Source organism: Euprymna scolopes, chromosome 1 (genome assembly GCF_053919585.1).
Source record: "Euprymna scolopes isolate OS-2025 chromosome 1, ASM5391958v1, whole genome shotgun sequence".
NCBI lineage: Eukaryota > Metazoa > Mollusca > Cephalopoda > Sepiida > Sepiolidae > Euprymna > Euprymna scolopes.
The window spans coordinates 146,669,593-146,693,128 of NC_136482.1; the positions used below are offsets into that span (position 1 = coordinate 146,669,593).

Genomic DNA, 23,536 nt, shown 5'->3' on the forward strand with positions numbered 1-23,536 from the left:
TCTGTCTTTTCTCTATGATAGTTAAGGAAGACTATTATACAGAAAGGCATTACTTTACATATTCACACTTTTTAATATATACATATGCACATAACTTTATGAACAGTACATATAACCCGGGCAAAGCCGGGCGGAACTGCTAGATATCTATAAAAGTGAACGTGTCTGTGTGTGTGTGCGTATGTGTGTGTGTGTGTGTGTGTGTGTGTGTGTGTGTGTGTGCGTGCATTTCCTTACGCAATAACTCTGTGAATTTTAAGTCTACAGACTCGAAATTTGATATACTGAGATTTGGGAAAATCTTTGTGATCGGTTTTCGGCCAGAAATTTGGCTGTTAAGGGGTCAAAGTTTAACGATTTGACCTTTCAGAACTCTACCGAACTCCTCCGACAATTTTGGGTCTAAACACTTGAAATTTTAGATATAGGTTCCTTGGACATGGATCTAACTTAATAACTTTATTTGAGCCCAAAACAATAAATATTAAGGGGTCATAATAGGGGTCAAAGTTTTAAAAAATTTGACCGCTTCGGTCCCTACCAAATTACTCAGACACTTTCTGGTCTTAACATTTGAAATTTGACATAAAGTGTATTTAGAGATAGGGCAAGATTTTTAATCGGTTTGAGTCGAAAATTTGAGTTACCAATATATAAATGTATGTATGTATGTTTGCATATCTGCCTAAAACTTTCGACAGAGGCGACGGATTTTACAAGATCAGTTTTGAAGTACGACCTTTCAGACGACAAATATCGAAAAATTGGCTAATAATATCTTCACCTTCAACTGGGCACTTTTCTACAGGGGGGGGGGTCGCTTTTTTTCGCCGATATTTTCGAAAGTCATCCCCTCTTTTCGATTGTCAAGCCTTAATTAAAACCTACGTTACCCCCGGTTTGGCGATGGTCGTAACAGCAAAGACGTCAGGTTTTTTCCCGTTCTTTTCCTTCTTTGCGGTACGGGTTCGAGCCTGCCTTCCTGCAACATTTTTTTTTTTTTTTGCTCAACATATACCTCCAAACACTCGGGCAACGCCGGGCACGCATGCTAGTGTTAGATATTTCAAAACTTCAGCGTTCAAAAGATTTTTTTTAATTAACCGTTGAAAAAGTGATATTTTTCCGAACTTTGGCTAATGACGTTTTAAGGAATATCGAAATAAAGGAAAGTGAGAGGGGGGAGTAAAGAGAATATAATTGTGTAGTCTATGCCATCTTTAAGATCAACTTCGTAGATATAGTGAGTACATTTATGGACGAGAAAATCTATTTTTAAATAAGATAACGCCGTAAACTTTTTTCTGTTTGTCTGCTTTCCAGCTGACTAAAATAAGGTTGTCTTCAAGTCCGACGTAAACAAGTTCTTGATGAGCCGTTCCACTTAAGTTAACAAATTTACCGAATTTCCATTACTAACGATTACTATATTGTCCGATTGACTATTGTACACTCTTTAACTTTTATCCTCGAGTCTCCTCTGGGCCTTGATAAGTGATCATGCCTATGTAATAAGAAAAAATATTCATCCGATAAGTACCGAAAATCGAAAAAATACGATTTTCAGAATAGTCTTTCTTTCTCTTATAGATAAATAAAAAAAAAAAAGAATTTTTACAGGGGAATATTTTACGTTACACCGGTGTAACCATGACCAGTGTAACGCAAAATATTCCCCTGTAAAAATTATTCTTAAATGTTGTCTTTCTTCTTTTATAGATAAATAAAAAGGAATTTTTACAGGGGAGTATCTTACTTTAACCTTCACCGGTGTAGTGCAAAGTCTTCCCCTGTAAAATTCTTTTTTTTTTTTATCTCTAAGAAAAAAAAGACTATTTTTAAGATCGTCAAGCCCAAATATTAACTTATGTGATGCTGTAAACAAACACAGACGAAATTTGATGAACGACATTATTATTATTTTTTTTTTTTTTTGCTTTTTTACGAATTAGTCCACCGGGCAAATTATTCTTCGTAATATATAATATTAAATAAAGAATTGATTCTATAATGATATATACGCAATCTGTATAAATGAAAATATCATTTTTAAGCGTATTGTACGACCGGGCAACGCCGGGCACCAAACTAGTTTTATAATATACACAATGGTCGATAGAAAAACGGGAAATTTGAGGTTGCAAATTTTATTGTTTAGATTTTAATTGTATTATTTTATTTTGTTTAGATTTTAATTGCATTATTTTATTTTGTTTAAATTTTAACTGTATTATTTTATTTTGTTTATATTTTAATTGTATTATTTTATTTTGTTTAGATTATTATTGTATTATTTTATTTTGTTTAGATTTTAATTGTATTATTTTATTTTGTTTATATTTTAATTGTATTATTTTATTTTGTTTATATTTTAATTGTATTATTTTATTTTGTTTAGATTTTAAGTGTATTATTTTATTTTGTTTAGATTTTAATTGTATTATTTTATTTTGTTTAGATTTTAAGTGTATTATTTTATTTTGTTTAGATTTTAATTGTATTATTTTATTTTGTTTATATTTTAATTGTATTATTTTATTTTGTTTAGATTTTAATTGTATTATTTTATTTTGTTTATATTTTAAGTGTATTATTTTATTTTGTTTAGATTTTAATTGTATTATTTTATTTTGTTTAGATTTTAATTGTATTATTTTATTTTGTTTAGATTTTAAGTGTATTATTTTATTTTGTTTAGATTTTAAGTGTATTATTTTATTTTGTTTAGATTTTAAGTGTATTATTTTATTTTGTTTATATTTTAATTGTATTATTTTATTTTGTTTAGATTTTAATTGTATTATTTTATTTTGTTTAGATTTTAATTGTATTATTTTATTTTGTTTAGATTTTAATTGTATTATTTTATTTTGTTTATATTTTAATTGTATTATTTTATTTTGTTTATATTTTAAGTGTATTATTTTATTTTGTTTAGATTTTAATTGTATTATTTTATTTTGTTTAGATTTTAAGTGTATTATTTTATTTTGTTTAGAATTTAATTGTATTATTTTATTTTGTTTAGATTTTAAGTGTATTATTTTATTTTGTTTATATTTTAAGTGTATTATTTTATTTTGTTTAGATTTTAATTGTATTATTTTATTTTGTTTAGATTTTAATTGTATTATTTTATTTTGTTTAGATTTTAATTGTATTATTTTATTTTGTTTAGATTTTAATTGTATTATTTTATTTTGTTTAGATTTTAATTGTATTATTTTATTTTGTTTAGATTTTAAGTGTATTATTTTATTTTGTTTAGATTTTAATTGTATTATTTTATTTTGTTTAGATTTTAAGTGTATTATTTTATTTTGTTTAGAATTTAATTGTATTATTTTATTTTGTTTAGATTTTAATTGTATTATTTTATTTTGTTTAGAATTTAATTGTATTATTTTATTTTGTTTAGATTTTAATTGTATTATTTTATTTTGTTTATATTTTAAGTGTATTATTTTATTTTGTTTAGATTTTAATTGTATTATTTTATTTTGTTTATATTTTAATTGTATTATTTTATTTTGTTTATATTTTAATTGTATTATTTTATTTTGTTTAGATTTTAATTGTATTATTTTATTTTGTTTAGAATTTAATTGTATTATTTTATTTTGTTTAGATTTTAATTGTATTATTTTATTTTGTTTATATTTTAAGTGTATTATTTTATTTTGTTTATATTTTAATTGTATTATTTTATTTTGTTTATATTTTAAGTGTATTATTTTATTTTGTTTAGATTTTAATTGTATTATTTTATTTTGTTTATATGTTAATTGTATTATTTTATTTTGTTTAGATTTTAATTGTATGATTTTATTTTGTTTAGATTCTAATTGTATTATTTTATTTTGTTTAGATTTTAAGTGTATTATTTTATTTTGTTTAGAATTTAATTGTATTATTTTATTTTGTTTAGATTTTAATTGTATTATTTTATTTTGTTTAGAATTTAATTGTATTATTTTATTTTGTTTAGATTTTAATTGTATTATTTTATTTTGTTTAGATTTTAAGTGTATTATTTTATTTTGTTTAGAATTTAATTGTATTATTTTATTTTGTTTAGATTTTAATTGTATTATTTTATTTTGTTTATATTTTAAGTGTATTATTTTATTTTGTTTATATTTTAATTGTATTATTTTATTTTGTTTATATTTTAAGTGTATTATTTTATTTTGTTTAGATTTTAATTGTATTATTTTATTTTGTTTATATGTTAATTGTATTATTTTATTTTGTTTAGATTTTAATTGTATTATTTTATTTTGTTTAGATTCTAATTGTATTATTTTATTTTGTTTAGATTTTAAGTGTATTATTTTATTTTGTTTAGAATTTAATTGTATTATTTTATTTTGTTTAGATTTTAATTGTATTATTTTATTTTGTTTAGAATTTAATTGTATTATTTTATTTTGTTTAGATTTTAATTGTATTATTTTATTTTGTTTAGATTTTAAGTGTATTATTTTATTTTGTTTAGAATTTAATTGTATTATTTTATTTTGTTTAGATTTTAATTGTATTATTTTATTTTGTTTAGAATTTAATTGTATTATTTTATTTTGTTTAGATTTTAATTGTATTATTTTATTTTGTTTAGAATTTTATTGTATTATTTTATTTTGTTTAGATTTTAATTGTATTATTTTATTTTGTTTATATTTTAATTGTATTATTTTATTTTGTTTATATTTTAAGTGTATTTTTTTATTTTGTTTAGATTTTAATTGTATTATTTTATTTTGTTTATATGTTAATTGTATTATTTTATTTTGTTTAGAATTTAATTTTATTATTTTATTTTGTTTAGAATTTAATTGTATTATTTTATTTTGTTTAGATTTTAATTGTATTATTTTATTTTGTTTAGATTTTTATTGTATTATTTTATTTTGTTTATATTTTAAGTGTATTATTTTATTTTGTTTAGATTTTAATTGTATTATTTTATTTTGTTTAGATCTTATTGCGTCTGACTTATACACTTGTCCGATTTCGATACCCACGTTATGGACGGGCACAACAGAAAACATCTTTCAGATTTTCAAAGGCAGCTGATTATTCTTTACAAAAAATCCGATCTGGGGTCTAGCTGTGTTTCAGAATTTTTTTGCGTCCACGATTAGAACTTAGTTACTATGAGTTTTCACACAAGTCAATATAACTAGTAATAACAAGTGATGCTGTTTGGAGTCTGAGAGACAACAGCTTTCTCAAAATGTTCCATACTTCCTTACAAACAAATTTGCGTTATCACAACTTAAATCAGGACACTTGATTTTTGCATTTTAAACTTATTTGCAGATAATTTTATAAAATTAACGGTTGATTCTTTACAGTGCAATGAAGACTACAATGTATCGTGGACTATGTCACTTCGAGGAGGCATGTGAAACTTCCTCCGCGATAATTAAACCAGGTGATCAATGGATTTGATTGAAAAAAATGGTGCGATTTTACCAATTTTGATGAAAATAAAAGTATGGATTTTAAGTATTTGTTTATTCTCATTCAATCCCGGACAACGTCGGGTCTTCCCAATAGTATTATAATGTGTGTACATGTTTTATGCTTCGCATATGTTATAACTAGGGCCATGATAATTGACTCGATAATAATGAATACGAATTTTGCGTAAATTAAAATATCAATCATATATAAGCGTATTAACGGTCGGGCAACACCGTGCTCCCCTGCTAGTTTATTGTAAAACCGTCATGTCATCTCTCCTCATCACTGGCCCAGTTTATGCTTCACTGAACTAGAAGTGATTATTAGGGCTATGACATTACTTTGACTCTCAAGTCAAGTAAAGTTGACTTTACTTGACTCTCGAGTCAAGTAAAGTATGCGATAGTTACATACTTACAATACTGCAATAGTTCTTTTTATTACTTTGGCTCTCGAATCAATAAAGTAGGCAATAGTTGCAAAACACTATCCACCTATTCATCAAACCGCGGTTTGATAAATAGGGGGATAGTGTTTTGCAACTATTGCATAGTTTCACCTTACAAATTAATAGAGCTTTCATTTAACTGGGATATACTTTTTAAAAATTATTGCGTTTAAAATAATTGCACGGTGGATTCTGAGGATATATTCTAACATAAAAAAAACACTTCTTTAGAGGAGGCAATAAACAAACAAATTACAAACAGATAATTAAGTACTAGTAACCTAAAAAACTATCGTAATGTTTCATAAATACTGGCGACTTATTTTTAACAATGAAGCATGTTAAGTAAAGTAAAAAAAAAAGGTAACGTCTTTTAACACTCGATAATCGCAAAAACAAAATTAAATCAACTGCTACACATGATGCAATTCTGCTGAAAAAAATATATAGCATCTTTGAAGTCTTGATAATCGCTCAAAATTATTAAAATTAAATAATGGAACCCTTAAAATTTTACTACGGTGAGCTCTAACAACAGGTTTGAGAATTATTGGCATTTTAACACGCATTGCTAACTCTTTCCTTGCGCAGACGGAACACTTTCAAAATGTAAACACAGTAATGGTTTGGGAATGTAAATATGCACAAAATACTGACACGTCACTACCCTACTCCACCAAAAAAAAAAAAAAAAAAAAACGGCCCTAGAAAATAAAATTTCTTTTACAGGTACCAATATGTAATTTTCTATTTTTGAGCGATTATCAAGACTTTAATGATTTGTTTTATTTTTGCATTTTTTATTCCTGTTAATGATTTGATTTAATTTTTGGGCCGATTACCTAAGCTGTGACTTATTATGTCGACACTTTCTTTTTTATTACTGAATTAATGCTTTCAAATAAGTTAAAACACCAAAATATTATGCAGGTCTCAAAGTAAATTTTATTTGCTACGGAAACACTTATTTGTTATATTTTTGTTTTTTACAACTGTTACTTCCTGTGGAGTATTTTATTGGGTTGATACAAAAAATAATGTCGTTTTTTGACGTTCCACTTGAAAGGATCCTAACTCCTTTCATAATAAACTTTATTAATCGAAATAACAACCGTTAGAATCGACACATTTTTGCCAACGGGAAACAACTTTTATTACTCCATTAGCATAGAAATCCGGAGTTCTGAAAGAAATTACGACATTGAAGGCCGATTACGTATCATCTCGGCTTTTGACGCATTTTTTCGAGCAGGAAGTTGTCGAGATGCTTAAGAAAGTGAAAATCAGCGGGTTAGACGTCCGGTGAATATGGCGGATCAGGTGAAGTCTCGTAGCCCGATTCGTGCAGCTTCTGCAGGGACAGTTGATCTGGCTTTTTCACTACCATTTTAAAGAAACCAATTTTTACTGGACTGAATGCGAACTGGACATCTTTTGTTCCTGAATATTATGCAGGTAAGTTTCAAAGTAAATTTTATTGGCTACGGAAACACTTATTTTTTTTATATATTTGTTGTTTTTTTTATCACTTTTACTTTCTGTGAAACATTTTATTTAATTTCCTTTTTCCTGAGAGATTATCGAGACTCCAAAGACGTTATCTTTGTTTTTTTTTCTTGTATATGTATGTTACCACGCTGAAATGATTACGTTATTATTTAGAAACCCATTCTTCACATGCAGAAGGAAAGGTTTTTTTTTGTAATTATTCTGTTCTTTCATCTAACAAGTTAATAAAAGATGACGTAAAACTGGAAGTTAATTTAATACTATTTGTGGCAGATTTGATTCCCAAACAACTAACAAACAAGAAGAGGAAGATCTGAACAACAAACAGAAACAGCCAGGACTACTTTTTCTTTCTTTAATGTTGACGATGAATGAAACATTAAAAAATCACCAGAAAATGCGTGCAGTATACCGAGAAGAAAACCGATGGCCAACTTGAAAGATACTGTCATCGATAGAAGGCTCTATCACTGATTTCGATCACTCTAAAGAGTTTATTTACAGTGGGAATCCCTAACTTCGAAAACTTTGTTTTTACTTATTATTATTTTTCTAATCGCCCATTTTTCGTAATTTTTTGAAGTTATACTGATTTCAGCATGACAAATAAGTACGTAATAATGTCTTTCCATTAAAATGTTGTTGTTTTTTTTAGAATCCGCCAGTAGCTGCAGGTTATCGATCCAAACCAGCACTAATCGCCCATAACCAATAATGCTGACAATCACAGATAATGGCTCCCACTAACTGCGACTAGAAAACAATGCCCGACAGTGGAAGCCAGATTATTTCATTTGGGCCATGGCCGCCAGTGTCTGTTATTTTCCAGGGACGGCAGTGGCCACTGACAACAACTGTAGTTTAATTTGTTTTGGAGTGGGGTTCCTTTAACAATTCGGTTTTGGGGCTGTATCATGCATCCACAGGGCAACGGCGGTTAACAGGTCCTGCTAGTTTTATATACGTATGGATTCAGATCATACGTTAACGAATAAGGCTGGAAAGCTTGGCTTAGATTTTAGCTGTCATTTTTTTTGTTTTTGTTTTTATTTTTTACTTTGGAAATCACTACTATATATTAGATCCAATATAATAATCGATAGAGTGCTGGCTTTATTATAATAAATACGAAATATTAAAGCATATTTTACAACCAGCTAGTTTATAATATACATGTATTCAATTTCCTCAAGTTATTTTGTACATATTAGAACATGCTTGTAGTCGTTTTTATAACTATCAGCTTTCCTGTATATGTTAAAAGTTTTCAGGTGCTCATTTTTCATACACGCATCTTTTCTTTCTTTTTTTACAGTTTGTGTGTGTTTTTTTTTCTCTGTCTTATTCTTTTTAGGAAAGTGTTTTACTTTCTTCTTCTCTTCGGTTTTAGTTTTGTTTTAAATGTCAACGCGATGGTATTTTTATTTCCTTGTTTTTTTTTTGTGTGTGTGTTTTCGTTTTGTTCTATGTCTTCAATAGACTCGGCATTGACGAGAACTGTTTCCGAAAAAGCGCCCTTCTCACCGCTGTGCTGCTTGATGCTTCATGTGACAAGAGCTGTAATGCTCTGCACAGAGATTCAGTTCCCGGGAGACATCGGTTCTGTCACCCAATAAACCTGAAATTCCTACATTCTCGTTCATTGACTCGTGTATGTAAGGTGTATGTCGTGTGTGTGTGTGTGTGTGTGTGTGTGTGTGTGAGAGAGAGAGAGAGAGAGAGAGAGAGAGAGAGAGAGAGAGAGAGAGAGAGAGAGGGGAATTGGAATACAACACACGCGAGCATCTTTGGTAGGCAATTAAAACAGGCGTCAGTTTTGCATCGATAAAATATCATCGATGAAAAACGACTCGCACTTGTTTACTCATTTTTTCCTATGCACCAAAATTCAAACATCAATACCTTGTTTTACGGCATATCAATCCTCTGAGTGTGATTAAAACTGTTTCTGTGCATCGCTGTACGGCATATCAAATTTTTTCCGGTTATCAAAAAAAATGTCTGTATTTTCTGTATCTATTTCCTCTTTTCCGAATGGAGAAAAGCCAAGATTATTCAAGAATGGGCAGATTGAGTTGGCAATATTTTTTCTGCGTCTATTTTTGTTTTGGCTTCTTTTACTTATTCTTTTTTATCCATTTCGTCATTTTAGATTTGTTTTTCGTTTTTGCTAATTACTCTTGAGTTGACTCGTTCTTTTACTTTTAATTCTTATTTATTATTTTACTCATTATTTCTTATTTTACTCATTATTTATCATTTTAGTCATTATTTCATTTTTAAGCATAATTTGTTTTATTGATTATTTATTATTTTACTCATTATTTGTTTATTACTCATTATTTTTGATTCATTATCTATTTTTTTAATCATTGTTTGTTTTTTACTCCTTATTTGTTATTTTACTCATTATTTTTGTATGCATTATTCGTTTTTTAGTCATTAATTGTTTTTTTACTCATTATACGTCCTTTTACTCATTATTTGTTTATTTACTCATTATTTGTTTTTTTCCCTCATTATTAGTTTTTGACTCATTATTTGTGTTTTTACTCATTATTTATTTATTTACTCATTATTTGTTTTTTACACATTATTATTGTTTTACTCATTATTTTTTTACTCATCATTTGTTATGCATTTTTTGTTTTATACTCATTATACGTTCTTTTACTCATTATTTGTTTTTTTACTCATTATTTATTTTTTACTCACTATTTTTATGCATTTTTGTTTTATATTCATTATACGTTCTTTTACTCATTATTTGTTTTTGCTCATTATTTTTATGCATTTTTTGTTTTATATTCATTATACGTTCTTTTACTCATTATTTGTTTTTGCTCATATTTTTATGCATTTTTTGTGTTATACTCATTATACGTTCTTTTACTCATTATTTGTTTTTTACTCATTATTTGTTTTTTACTCATTATTTTTTATGCATTTTTTGTTTTATACTCATTATACGTTCTTTTACTCATTATTTGTGATTTACTCATTATTTGTATTTTACTCATTATTTTTATGATTTTTTGTTTTATACTCATTATACGTTCTTTTATTCATTATTTGTTTTTTTACTAATTATTTTGTATTTTACTCAGTATTTGTATTTTTACTAATTATTGTTTCTTTACTCATTATTTGTTTGTGTTTTACTCATTATTTGTTTTTTCGCTCATTATTTATTTTTTTCTTACTATTTACTACTTTAGTGATTTTTATACTAAATGTATCCACTTAAAGATTGATTTTGATCTCGATAGATCGAATTGAGTTGTCTTCCTCTTATTTATTCAACATAGCCAATAAAAATCCTTCGTGTCGCTTCGTCATAAAATTTAATTTTCTTATAAAAAAAAACTACTCGATCAATTTACGTGTTTTTTGGAATATTACATATTCATTCAATGAGGAATTCGTACATCATAAAGCTGTTTTTGTATTTTTGTTTTTAATAAGCGTTATTCTAAATATGCACCTGAAATACATATTTATGCTAGGTCTACTGATTATGTTGAAGCAAGGTATAAACCGGCCTGCACTTAAAGTGCACCGACTCACTTTTTAGCACGCAGGTGCGCGCTCTGTCAACAGAAGTCACTGAGTCTGATAAGTCACCGATAACCGCTTAACCTTTCTGCACCTGTCCGACACAAGTAAGTTGGATTCAACTCAGTACCGCGTTAAATGCGTTACTAGCACACAATAATTTCACCAGAGATGGGGAATTTCATTTAAATCTTCAAGTTGTATAATGACATTTTTTACAACCTGCATCATATACAATGAATTGGAATGTAATTCGGCTGAAATACGATTGAAAGTTTGTGAGTCAGCCAGGAGGCAGTTCTTTTTCTAATCGAGGTGCGCGTTCGCATTATTCTTGAAAACTAGGATCCATTATGAACTATCATATTCGTCTTTGTATGAATAAGATATAATTCGATTCGTTCACCCTCCTATGTATTACCTCTTTCTTCGGAAAGGAGCTTGATATTTTGCCGGCCGCTTAAGATTCTCCTTCTGTTCTCGACCACTCCGTACCTTTTCAGAGTACCGCATTGAGGGAGTTGTCTTTTTTCGACACATTAAAATGGCTTCATGTCTAACTCTGCTGTAACGAGAAGCTAGTAAACAATGGTCGTTGTTCGAGCCAAGATCACAGTGTAGTATCTGTTCTGATGCTACACTTCCCCCGTTTCTGTCCTTTGTCAGTGGAGGAGAAATCGTTCATGACTGGGACAATTTTTATTTATGTTCCTATCCGGAGTGCCCCTTTTTGGGGAGCTGGATTTTTCCCCACATGAAAACTCGATCTTGTGTCCAACTCTGCCCTCGTGGTGTGGCAAGTAAATAGGAACATTATGATTAGGGCTAGGACAAGAGAATATTCTCATCATTGTTTGGCTCTCAAGTACTTGTATTGATATCTTATATGTTTTATACATAGTGATATAGTTGTCTGTTGATTAACTGTGTCGGATATATACTCGAGAGTCAAAACAATGATAAGAATATCCTTCTGTCCACGCCCTAATTATAATATACACAAACATTTTATATTTGGTCATATAATTATTTACTGTAAGTTCAGGGACGTGCAGAGAGGATGCCCCTTTTACTCCTGTTTTAAAAATACCCTTTTCATAAGAATGCATAATAAACCTGTGCCCCATCGGGACACCGTTTTTTTTTTTTTTTTTTTTATCCATTTGAGCATTTTTTTTTTATCCATTTGAGCATTTTTTATCCATTTGAGCATTTTTTTTATCCATTTGAGTATTTTTTTATCCATTTGAGCATTTTTTTTATCCATTTGAGCATTTTTTTTTATCCATTTGAGCACCTGAAAAAGTTTTCTGCGCATCTCTCAACATTTAAAATTGTTTTCAACAAAACTAAGAAGTAAAAAAGAAAGAAAAAAGAAGTTAGAGAGAAAAAGAGAAATACGACGAGCTAAGCTAGAATGAAAGAAAACATGAACGAAGAAAAAAGAAAGAAAGAAAAAAAGAGAGAAAAAAACAAGAAAGAAAGAAAAATACTAAAAAGAAAGGAAAAGGGAAGAAAAATTACTACAAAGAAATAAGAATGAAAAAGACAAGTTAAAGGGTTAAACTAGAAAATTGTCGTCCCAGAAAAGACGATATGATTCCATTTCCGTTTGATGAAAACTGGTTTTCTTTTTTTCTTTTTTTTTTGCTGCAGGCCACCTATTAGGGAGCCAGTCGATAGTAGCCTTCTATCATGTCTAAAAGTAACACAATGTTCAACGAGCAAGATCGGAGATGCGCCGCTATACAACTCATGCTCTCTACCGATGCAAGTTATGACAATAGGACCATTGCCAGCACCCTCAAAATGCATCATTGGATTGCCAAGAATAACAGGGACGTGCCCAGGGTAATGTATGATCGTGATGGGTATGTTTCCGGCCACGGTTATAGTCTTTGATGTGCTTTCAAGTGAAAGCCACATCATGCCACCTCACATCTTCGAAGTCGGCTTGAAAGTCAACACCCACTGAAGAGTATGGTGATCCCTTGGTGCAGTCAGATGACCGCTGGCAGACCCTGTATGTAGTAGTAGGACTCAGTGCCGGTCCACAAAGTTCAAAGAGACCAAGGCTTGGCTTCAGAAAGAGTGCTACGACTTTGTGGCCTTCTCTCACTGCCCCCTCCCCTCCTTACCTGAACCTGCTACTTCATTTGGTCATACGTAGAGAACATCACCAACATGACCTCCCACAACACCAAAGCCAGCCTAATCGCCGCCATCCGCTGTGTATTAGCCAAGCGTCGGCTGACACTTGTGGAAAAGGCATGCTCCCAGTTCCGGACCCGTATCGAGGTGATGATTGAGGCTGAACAGGGCTACATTGAACAGATGTCAGCTCTACTACATTTACTTCATTTAATACAGTTACCTGAATTGATTTTTTTAAATACAGTTTTGAAATAAAGCTGTAGTGTTGTTTTCTTTAGGGTGTTCAAGCCTTTCTAGTCTCGCACAAAAACATGCGTTCACATCTCAAGCCATATTTCTTGTCATACGCATACGCGCGCACATACACACGCGCACACACACACGTACATATATTCACGTTCACGTATATACACTCACATTCATGTGCATACACATACACGCTAACGTACACACATATACGCACACATGGACAACGTCACTGCCCCTTTAAAGGAAATCCTCACATGCACAAAAGACCACCGGAAACAACTATAAAAGCAAGAGACAAGCTGTTTCCTGCCTTTTTTAATTCAGCTTCCGAGCTGAGAGATTGACGGACCAGCCGCCTCCCTTTCGGGGCGCGCGCGCTCGCGCGCCTCACGCCACCTGCGACTGTGTAGGGCAAGAGCTAACAGAGAGTACGTACACTTTATACGCTTTATCTCTCCATGAACTGGATTGACTTTCTCGCTCTTTTTCCCCTTTTGCTTTGGTCCATCAACCAGACAAATTCGCGTCCACAAGTTCGTGGCCTGAAGACATTTCCACGTGGACAAGTACCAACATGTGCGCGCAGCTTTACTGATGTCAACCCTCTATCTTTTTCTTTGTCTACACACTGGACTGTCATTCCCATTTCCACTACATTACTCGCTCTTCTTTCCACGCGCGGACATGAACACGTGTTACACCTAAAACATTCATTTTTACAACAGAAAATAAACGACATGTTTATTTTATCCAGCAATTGAGTTTTATTTCCATCTTCCCATTCGTTTCATTATTTTCTTTTCTAGCGAGTTAGGATATTTATATCCTGGCCCGCAACAAGGGCGACAACTTTATCGCTTCCCCTGTATATAGATAGATAGATAGATAGATAGATATCCATTTTGTCTAATTGTTTGTTTCTCTCTTTCAAAATGATGCCAATTTCTTCATATTACTCTATCCCCTTCTCTATCTCTTTCTCTCTCTCTTTCTCTCTCTCTCTCTTTCTCACACTTTCTTTAATCTCTCTTTTTTCTCGCCACTTTCTTTCTTTTTCATATTCTCCTCCCCATCTCTCTCGTTCCTCTATTATTTATATCTCTATTGTTTCTAAATCGATCACATGTTCATTTTTTATATTTTTTAAACACAAGTAAACGCCCCCTTTTCAATCATTACTGCTCATTATTTTTCGTTTGAACTCTCACTTTGTCTCTCTCTCTTTTAAAAAAAACACATATATATCGAAGTACTCTCTCTCTCTCTCTCTCTCTCTCTCTCTCTCTCTCTCTCTCTCTCTCTCTTTCTCTCTCTTAAAATCTGGCAACTGACAAGATTGCCATATCCCCTGAAATCCGAAATGAATCGACCGCCATTTTAACACGGTGCCTGTCGTGATGAGCGACCGGCGATGATGGCGCTCTTCAATTCGGCTTATTTGAGTCGTAATTTGTCCTGACTTAATCGCCTCCGTTGACGCTAGCTGTTTACTTATTTATTACTCGGCTCACTTTACACGGCTCTGCAATAAGTCGAGTCATTGGAGGTGTGACGACACTGTGCGGGGCGCGGATGGAGAGGGGAGGAGCAGACAGGTCGGTGAGAACGGAACCAAGTGTTTGCTCGACCGTCTTACGCAAGTGAAACTATAAAAAGAGGAAGAAGAACAGACGGAAGAGATATCGGGCAAGTCAAAGAACAAAACAAGTAAATCGACGTACGAAAACAAAGATTGAAAGTAAATGAACAGTCATAAAAAAAAAAAAAATGAAAAACAAAAGAGAGATTAAACAGAGAATCCTGCTAACAGTGACATAAGAACGGAGAGTTGGAGGTTTTATCTTAATAACTACTAGCAGGGTAACCCAACGTTGCCCGGGATTGAATGATGATGAACAAATGTTTCACACTCCCATATTTTTGTCATCGAAATCGGTGAAATCGCCCACTTTCAAATCAAATCGATTGATTGACTGCTTTAGTTGGGGACCTATCTCAATAGGCGGGAGGAAGTTCACACGCCTCTCACATTGACTTAGTTGACAATACATTGTAGTATACATTGCACTGTAGAGAAATTATTTTTTATATATAATCGCTTGATTTGAAGCTTAATATGCCAAAGTCAAGTATCATACTTCAATTGTGTTCTACATCGAAACATTTCTTTCGAACGCGCCTCTATCATATCAAAAAATTTACTGTTGATTTTATATGCCTGACCTTACTGGTTGTGCGGTGATAATGGCTTGAATTAAAGTTTAAAATAAAAAGTCAAGTATCATGGTGCAATTGTGCTTTAAACAGAAACATTCATTTCGAACGCGCCCCTGTCATATCAAAAAACCTACTGATGATGTTATATGTGAAGCGTTCCGGCTCGTGTGATAAACAGATACTAAAAATACTCTAGTCTTTTCGGAATTCTCTCAAGCAACAAGCAATGAACCTGTCAGATATCCAATAAGTAAAATAAAGGTACGCAGTGTCACAATATTTATTATATTGTACACCTATAGTCATATTGTCACTACTAGTTTAGTATTCTGTTATTAAAAATTGGTACAAACCTATTCTCGCACAGCGTGTAAAGTTCGTTGCGGACAAAAAAGAATGAAGAAAAGATAAATGGTTGCTGCTTCTTTTTATATTTGTATATTAGGCGACTTTGTATCTTAATATGCAAATGAGATGCTCCTAGGGTAAATAAAAAGCCAGATTTTACGGAGACTCAGTTTGCTCGAGTAACAGCTATTGGATTTGGACGTTCGACATTGGACGTTGGAGTAGCAACTATTTAACGGCAGTGTGTCGAAATTGGAGCAGTTGAATTCAACCACATATTTTTAGACTGGGCTTTTATTGAACAATATCAAAGTTAACTTATAATAGATTTGGGCCATCTATCATTATAAAGGTCAGTTTTTTATAGCTACATTTATAATTACTATTGTTATTGTTGTAAGACGAGGCTAGTGTTAAGCTAATGTTAGAATTCCTAGTGAGTAAATAATATAAATAATACGTAGCTACGTCCTTCGCCATAACAAAGTTAACTACTCGTCTAAAAATGTTGGCGTCTACATCTGATGGCACCACACCAAATGGCTGTGAAATGTTCGAAAGGATCGAGTAAGGAAAACACTAATTAGAAATTGGAAAAAGTGCGAAGAGCACGGGGGCCATGAGAAGGCTTTTGCCACCCAAACTCGAGGGAATACTAATGGGTGTTGCTAGCGGGAGATCAAAGGTAAGTGGCTGTTGCGATAATGCGGATCATCTGCATTGATAATCGAGAGAGGCGGGGAATACTGGACATCTTGAGAGATTTGTTGTCACTCAAACATCAGGAAACACCACAATGAGTGATCGCTAGTGATAGACTGAAAGTTAGAACTCATAGTGAGTGAATAATAATAATAATAATAATAATAATAATAATAATAATAATAATAATAATAATAATAATAATAATTCTGATTTCGTTTATCAACATCTCTCTTAATTCCGACTTCAAACCAGGAGCTTCAAAGATCAAGGTTTTTCCTAAGGATGTTGCTGGTACCTATAATTGAAAAGGTCTGAAGGCCGCCTAAAACATCGGGGATTTGTAGTTTTTTCAATTGTCCTTCCAGACGACTTGATACTACTCCTAGTGTACCAACTACGACCGGGATTATTTGTGTTTTAACCCCGTGTATACGCCTTATCTTCAATGCCAATGGAGCATAATTGCTCCACTTCTCATTCTCCTTCTCTTTCACATTCCTGTCCCATGGTACTGAAAAGTCTACAATCTGCTAGTTTTTTGAGACCTTGTCAATGGCGACCAAATCCGGACGATTATGTTCCAATTGCTTGGTCGTTATGACACTTTTGCCCCACCATACTTCTACCTTGCATTCTCACTTGTTCTCACTTCATCAGGTGCCTCCTGAAACCATTTTCCAGCACACTTCACCCCAACCCTCTTACACACCTCCCAATATATCCGGAGTCCCATGCGATCGTGTCTTTTGCGGTACTTTCTCTGGGCCAGTCCACTACATCCTGATGCAAGGTACGCAATTGACTCTGAGGTCTTACCACAAATCCGGCATTCTGCAGCAACTTCCTCTCCTAGAACCACTTCTTTGAGCAATCGTGTTTCTAATGCCTGCTCTTGTGCTGCACAAACAAAAGCTTCAGTACTCTTAGCAAGATACCCAGCTCTAAGCCATTGCCATGATCTTTCATCAGCCACTTCTGCTATATCCTGGAAGAACCTTCCATGCATTTTTCTTAGTCAGTTCCTCTGCCCTTTCTCTATCCATACGTTTCACATAATCGGACTTGGTCTCACATACCTCCACTTCATTGGCCACAACCTTAAGCATCCACTCTTCACTTCTAATCACATGCTCCTTCAACGACATCTCGGTTCTAGCACAATCTTTTATACTTTTCAATCCTCTCCCACCATCTTTCCTCTTTTGATACAGCCTTGCTACACTACTTCGAATGTGAAATATACCAAACATTGCTAAAACTTTTCTTGTTTTGATATCCATGGCATGTAAATCCTTATCAGACCATTCTAAAATTCCCGCACTGTACCTCAAAACACTGACTGCCAATGCATTCGCTGCTTTCATTAGGTTTCCTCCATACAGTGTTGACTTTGCAATTAGTTTCACTCTTCTAAAATACTCCTTCCGGACTTTTTCCTTCATTTCTCTGTTCATGATGCCTACACCCTCTAGCACTTCCAAATACTTATATCCTGTATCTTCTATTACTTTCATGATTTCTCCATTTGGCAGCACTATTCCATTCGAATGAACTTTTACTCCTCTTTTAATCACCAGCACCGCACATTTACTAATCCTAAACTCCATCCCAATGTCTTCTGAATATGTCCCCACAAGTTCTACCAGTCTCTACATTTCCTTTTCATTTCTACCGAATATTTTCAAATCATCCATAAACAGTAGATGGTTGAGGCGTCTGTCACCAGATCCAAAGTTATACCTCAGTTTTTCTCAGTGGCATCATAATCATTTCTTAGAACTGCACGCCTGTGGAACTCTGTTCCGTCTGCCTGCTTCCCTCCGGACTACAACTTGGATGTCTTCAAGTCCAATGTTAACAAATTCCTAATGAACCGCCCCCTTAAGTAAACATTTCAGCAAATCTCCTCACTAACGTAATGTACTTGCAATAACCCTTATCCCTGAGTGGCTTCCGGGCCTTGATAAGTGGTGATCACTGTGTAAAAAAAAAAAAAAGAAGTGGCGATAACGAATCTCCTTGAAATATTCCGCGTTTAATGTCAACCTGCCCCATCTCCTCTCTGTTTGCTGTCAGCACCGTTTTCCATTGAGCCATACTTGTCTCCAAAAGTCCTACCACATTCTCAGCAACCTTCATCATCAATAGTGTTTCACGTAGCCATGGATGAGGAACCATGTCATAAGCCTTTCTGTAATCGATCCATGCTACGCTTAAATTCCTCTTCTTCTTCTTCTTCTTCTTCTTCTTCTTCTTCTTCTTCTTCGCATCCTGCATTAATGCTTTATCAATTAGTAGTTGCTCTTTGGTGCTTCTCGAGCCTTTCCGGTACCCCTTTTGTTCGCCAGTAAAAACACCGTTACTCTGAAGATGTTAAAAAATTTTCTCCGCAAATATTCCAGTCAACAGTTTCCACGTGTAATTGGTCAATAATTATTGGCATCTGTTCCTTTTGCGGGATTTTTTCCTAATCAGTGTTGTTCTTCCCTTCCCGGGCCAAATCAGGGATATCTCCAGACTCTACAATCCTTTGCAGGGCAGCAGCTATAGGTGGATAAAGGCATGGAAACTATTTAAACCGAAAGCCCATCACTCCATCTGGACCAGGTGCCTTCCAGTTTGTCATTCTTCGTATGCCAGCCATAACGTCATCGATGGTTATCTCAACGTTCTTCATCTGCTGCATTTCTGATAGCCTTTCTCTGACCTCTCCCAGCCAGCTAGCCTTCTTATTATATCGCCCTTCGACTGACAAAATACCACCCCAGAACTTCCTGGCATTTTTTGCATTTAAAGCGTTGTTATTTCCCGCCTGTTTACTACCATTTAATTCTTTATATAGCTAAGACTGATTGTTCCGGAAACGGTTGTTCTGCCGAAAAGCAACACTTTTTCCAGCTAAGTTCCGAATTTTAATACCACCAGTGTGAACCTTCTCTTTGAACATTTCAATAATAATAATAATAATAATAATAATAATAATAATAATAATAATAATAATAATAACAACAACAACAACGATAATAGCGATAATAATAATAACTAGCGGGACCTGTGGAAATTCCACAGCAGCATTTTTCATATGTAACATATTGTTGTTGGCAATGCTTTCCGCGTTCTGTTCAGCATGAATGAAGGCACAATCATAGTATTCTACTTTTATATTAAAATTGTATCGCCTCCTTACTAAAATAATAACTTTGATATATTTCCTGTGCTGATTATTTCATTACAAACACACCTGTCAATTAACTCCCATTTTATCATTTTTCATAATTATTGAATATGTTACTATGTTCGACAATAATTTTTTCATAATTTTACCCCACATTATCGTCCCTTCCTTTACTAAAATATTTAATTTGATATATTGTATTGGCTGATTATTTTATAAAAAACACAAATATTCAATTAACTCACATTTCATCATTTTTAATGATTCTTGTATATGGTACTAATTTTGACAATTTTTCATCATTTAAACTCACCATATCGCACACCTTACTAAAATGATAACTTTGATATATTGTCTAGGCTGATTATTTCATTACAAACACACACATCAACCAACTCGCATTTCATCATTTTTTTCGTAATTCTTGGATATGTTACTAATTTTGACAATATTTTTTTATAATTTAAACCAACGTTGTCGCCCAACTTTACTAAAATAATAACTTTGATACATTTGCTGGGCTGATTATTTCATTACAAACACTAATCAATTAACCTCCATTTCATCATTTTTCATAATTCTTGCGTATGTTGCTGATTTCGACAATCATTTTCATTATTTGTACCCACATTATCGCCCCCTCCTTAATAAAATAATAACTGTGAAATATGGCTTGGGCTTATTATTTTATTACAAACACACTAATGTATGAACTCACATTTAATCATTTTTCATAATTCTGTGATATGTTACTTATTTCGCCAATCATTTTTCATAATTTTAACCCACATTTTCGCCTTTCCCTCTTTACTAAATAATAACTTTGATAAATTGTCTAGGCTGATTATTTCCTTACAAACACACCAATCAATTATCTAATATTTCATCATTTTTTCGTAACTCTTGGATATGTTACTAATTTCTACAATAATTTTTCATAATTTAAACCCTCCTTATCTCCTTTCCCTTTACTTATATAATAACGTTGATATATTGTCTAGGCTGATTATTTTATTATAAACACACCAATCAATTAAATCACAGTACGTAATTTTTCGTAATTCTTGGATATGTTACTAATTTCGACAATAATTTTTTATAATTTAAACCATCCTCGTCGTCCTCTCTTACTAAAAAATTACTTTGATATATTGGCTGGGCTGATTTTTTTCATAAAAAACACAACTATCAATTAACTCACACGTCATCATTTTTCTTAATTCTTGGATATGTTACTCATTTCGACAATTATTTTGAATATTTTTAACCAACATTATCAACCCCCTACTACTAAAATAATAACTTTTGTATATTATCTGGGATGATTATTTCATTTCAAACACACCAATCAATTAACTCACATTGTCATTTTTCATAATTCTTGGATATGTTACTAATGCTGACAATCATTTTTCATCATTTTAACCCACATCATCGCTCCACTTACTAAAATAATAACTTTGATATATTGTCTGGTCTGATTATTTTATTGCAAGCACACTAATGCATTAAATAACATATTACATTTTTCATAATTCTTGGATATGTAAGTAATTTCGATAATTTTCATAATTTAAACCATCCTTATCGCCCTCTCTTACTAACATAATTACTTTGATATATTTCCTGGCCTAATTATTTTATTATAAACACACAATCGATTAACTCACATTTAATCGTTGTTCATAATCCTGGATATATTACTAATTTCGACAATAATTTTGATAATTAAAACCCCACATTATGCCTCTCCCTCCTACTTATATAATATATTTGATATATTGTCTGGGCTTATTATATCATTACAAACACACCAATCAAGTAAATCACATTTCATCATTTTTCATAATTCTTGGATATGTTACTAATTTTGACAATAATTTTCATAACTTTAACCCACTATGTCGCTTCCCCTTACTTAAATAATAACTTTGATATATTGCCTAGGTTGGTTATTTCATTACAAACAAATCAATCAATTTTGGGTATTCTCATAGTATATATGTTTCACCTATCTTATCCAATCCCGGGTGACGCCGCATATTCTGCTAATATATATCATTCACCTATCTCATTCGATCCCGGGCGACGCTGGGTATTTTGCTACTATATGTTTTCCACCTATCTTATTCAATACTGGGCGACGCTTTCTGATAGTATATATTTGCACATCTCATTTAATCCCGGGACTGACTTCATATCCGCCACCCCACTGTTGAACATATACATTAAATAAAGTAATGTTTTAATCGTAAAGTGTTTCAGCCATTTCCGGGACTGACTTTATATCCCCAACCCACTGCTAAAGATATACATGAAATAATGCAATGTCTAAATAGTAAACTGTTTCAGCCATTTTCCGGGACCGACTTTATATCCCAAACCCACTGCTAAAAATATACATGAAATAATGTAATGTCTAAATAGTAAACTGTTTCAGCCATTTCTGGAACTGACTTATAATCCCCACCCCACTGTTAAAAATATACATGAAATAAAGTAATGTATAAATCGTTAACTTTTTCAGCAATTTCCGTGACCGACTTCTTATCTCCCATCCTACTGTTAAAAATATACATTAAATAAAGTAATGTCCAAAACCTAAATGGTTGCAGCCATTTGCGGAACCGACTTCATATTTCCCACCCCAATGTTAAAAATGTGTATTAAAGTAATGTGTAATGCCTAAATGGTTTCACTCATTTTCGGGACTGATTTAATATCCCCCTCCCACTGTTAAAAATATACATGAAATAAAGTAATGTTTAAATCGTAAAGTGTTTGAGTAATTTCCGGGACTGATTTCATATCCCGTAACCCACTGTTTAAAATACACTTGAAATAAAGTAATGTTTAAATTATGAACTGTTTCAGCAGCTTTTCGAAAGTAATACATAAAAACATTAAAACGGTTAAGGATTAGACAATCATTGCTTCAACATGAATTTCTGAATGTACTATCAGTTTCATCATGAATTAAATTCCTCCATTTTTGGTCTTGGTCAATGGAGGAGAACTCCTTCATTACTGATCCAATCTTTATTTTTGTTATTGACCAGAGTGCGCCTTTGGGGAGCTGGTTTCCCCCTAAATTTATAACCGACCTCATGTCAAATTCCGCCCTTGTGGGAAGGCAAGTAAACAAAAAAAGTAATCAGAATGAACATTTTCCAGGGCATTTTATCATTAATCAGAAGTGACATTTCCAGGGCATTTTGTAAATAAATCAAAAATAACTTTTTCCAGTTACTTTTTTAATATTAAAACTTTGTTACATTAAACATAGTACCTATTCACAATGCCTCCCCACGGGAGAGATTTAGACACCGGGGTCGTTTTTTAACGTGGAGAAAAAAATTGTCTTAGTCGTAAAGGAGTTCTCTTCCACTGAGAGAGAAGAAATCGAAATGTAGCACATGAAGAACAGATACTACACTTTGATCTTAGCCAAAAGGCCAAGAAAGCCAGATCATGTTTATTAGCTTTGCCTCAACAGGAGGAGGAAAAGAAGAAGAAGAAGAAGAAGAAAAGAAAAAGAAGAAAAAGAAGAATGGTGTGTGTGAGTACTCCTGGTGAGTACAAATAATAATAATACTCCATTGCAGCCCACACGCACAAGTGCTGTTACACAATGCCAGAGTTTGATGTACATGCTCCTATCCTTACATGTTCCTATTGCCTCTCAACGAGGGCAAGTTTAGGCATGG

General features: G+C 32.2%; 1 pseudogene; it reads right to left on the reverse strand.

The window, feature by feature from the left end:
* Positions 1 to 23,181: 23,181 nt before the first annotated feature.
* On the reverse strand, positions 23,182 to 23,297 carry LOC145284307 (U2 spliceosomal RNA; annotated as a pseudogene).
* Between the last annotated feature and the right edge of the window lie 239 nt (positions 23,298 to 23,536).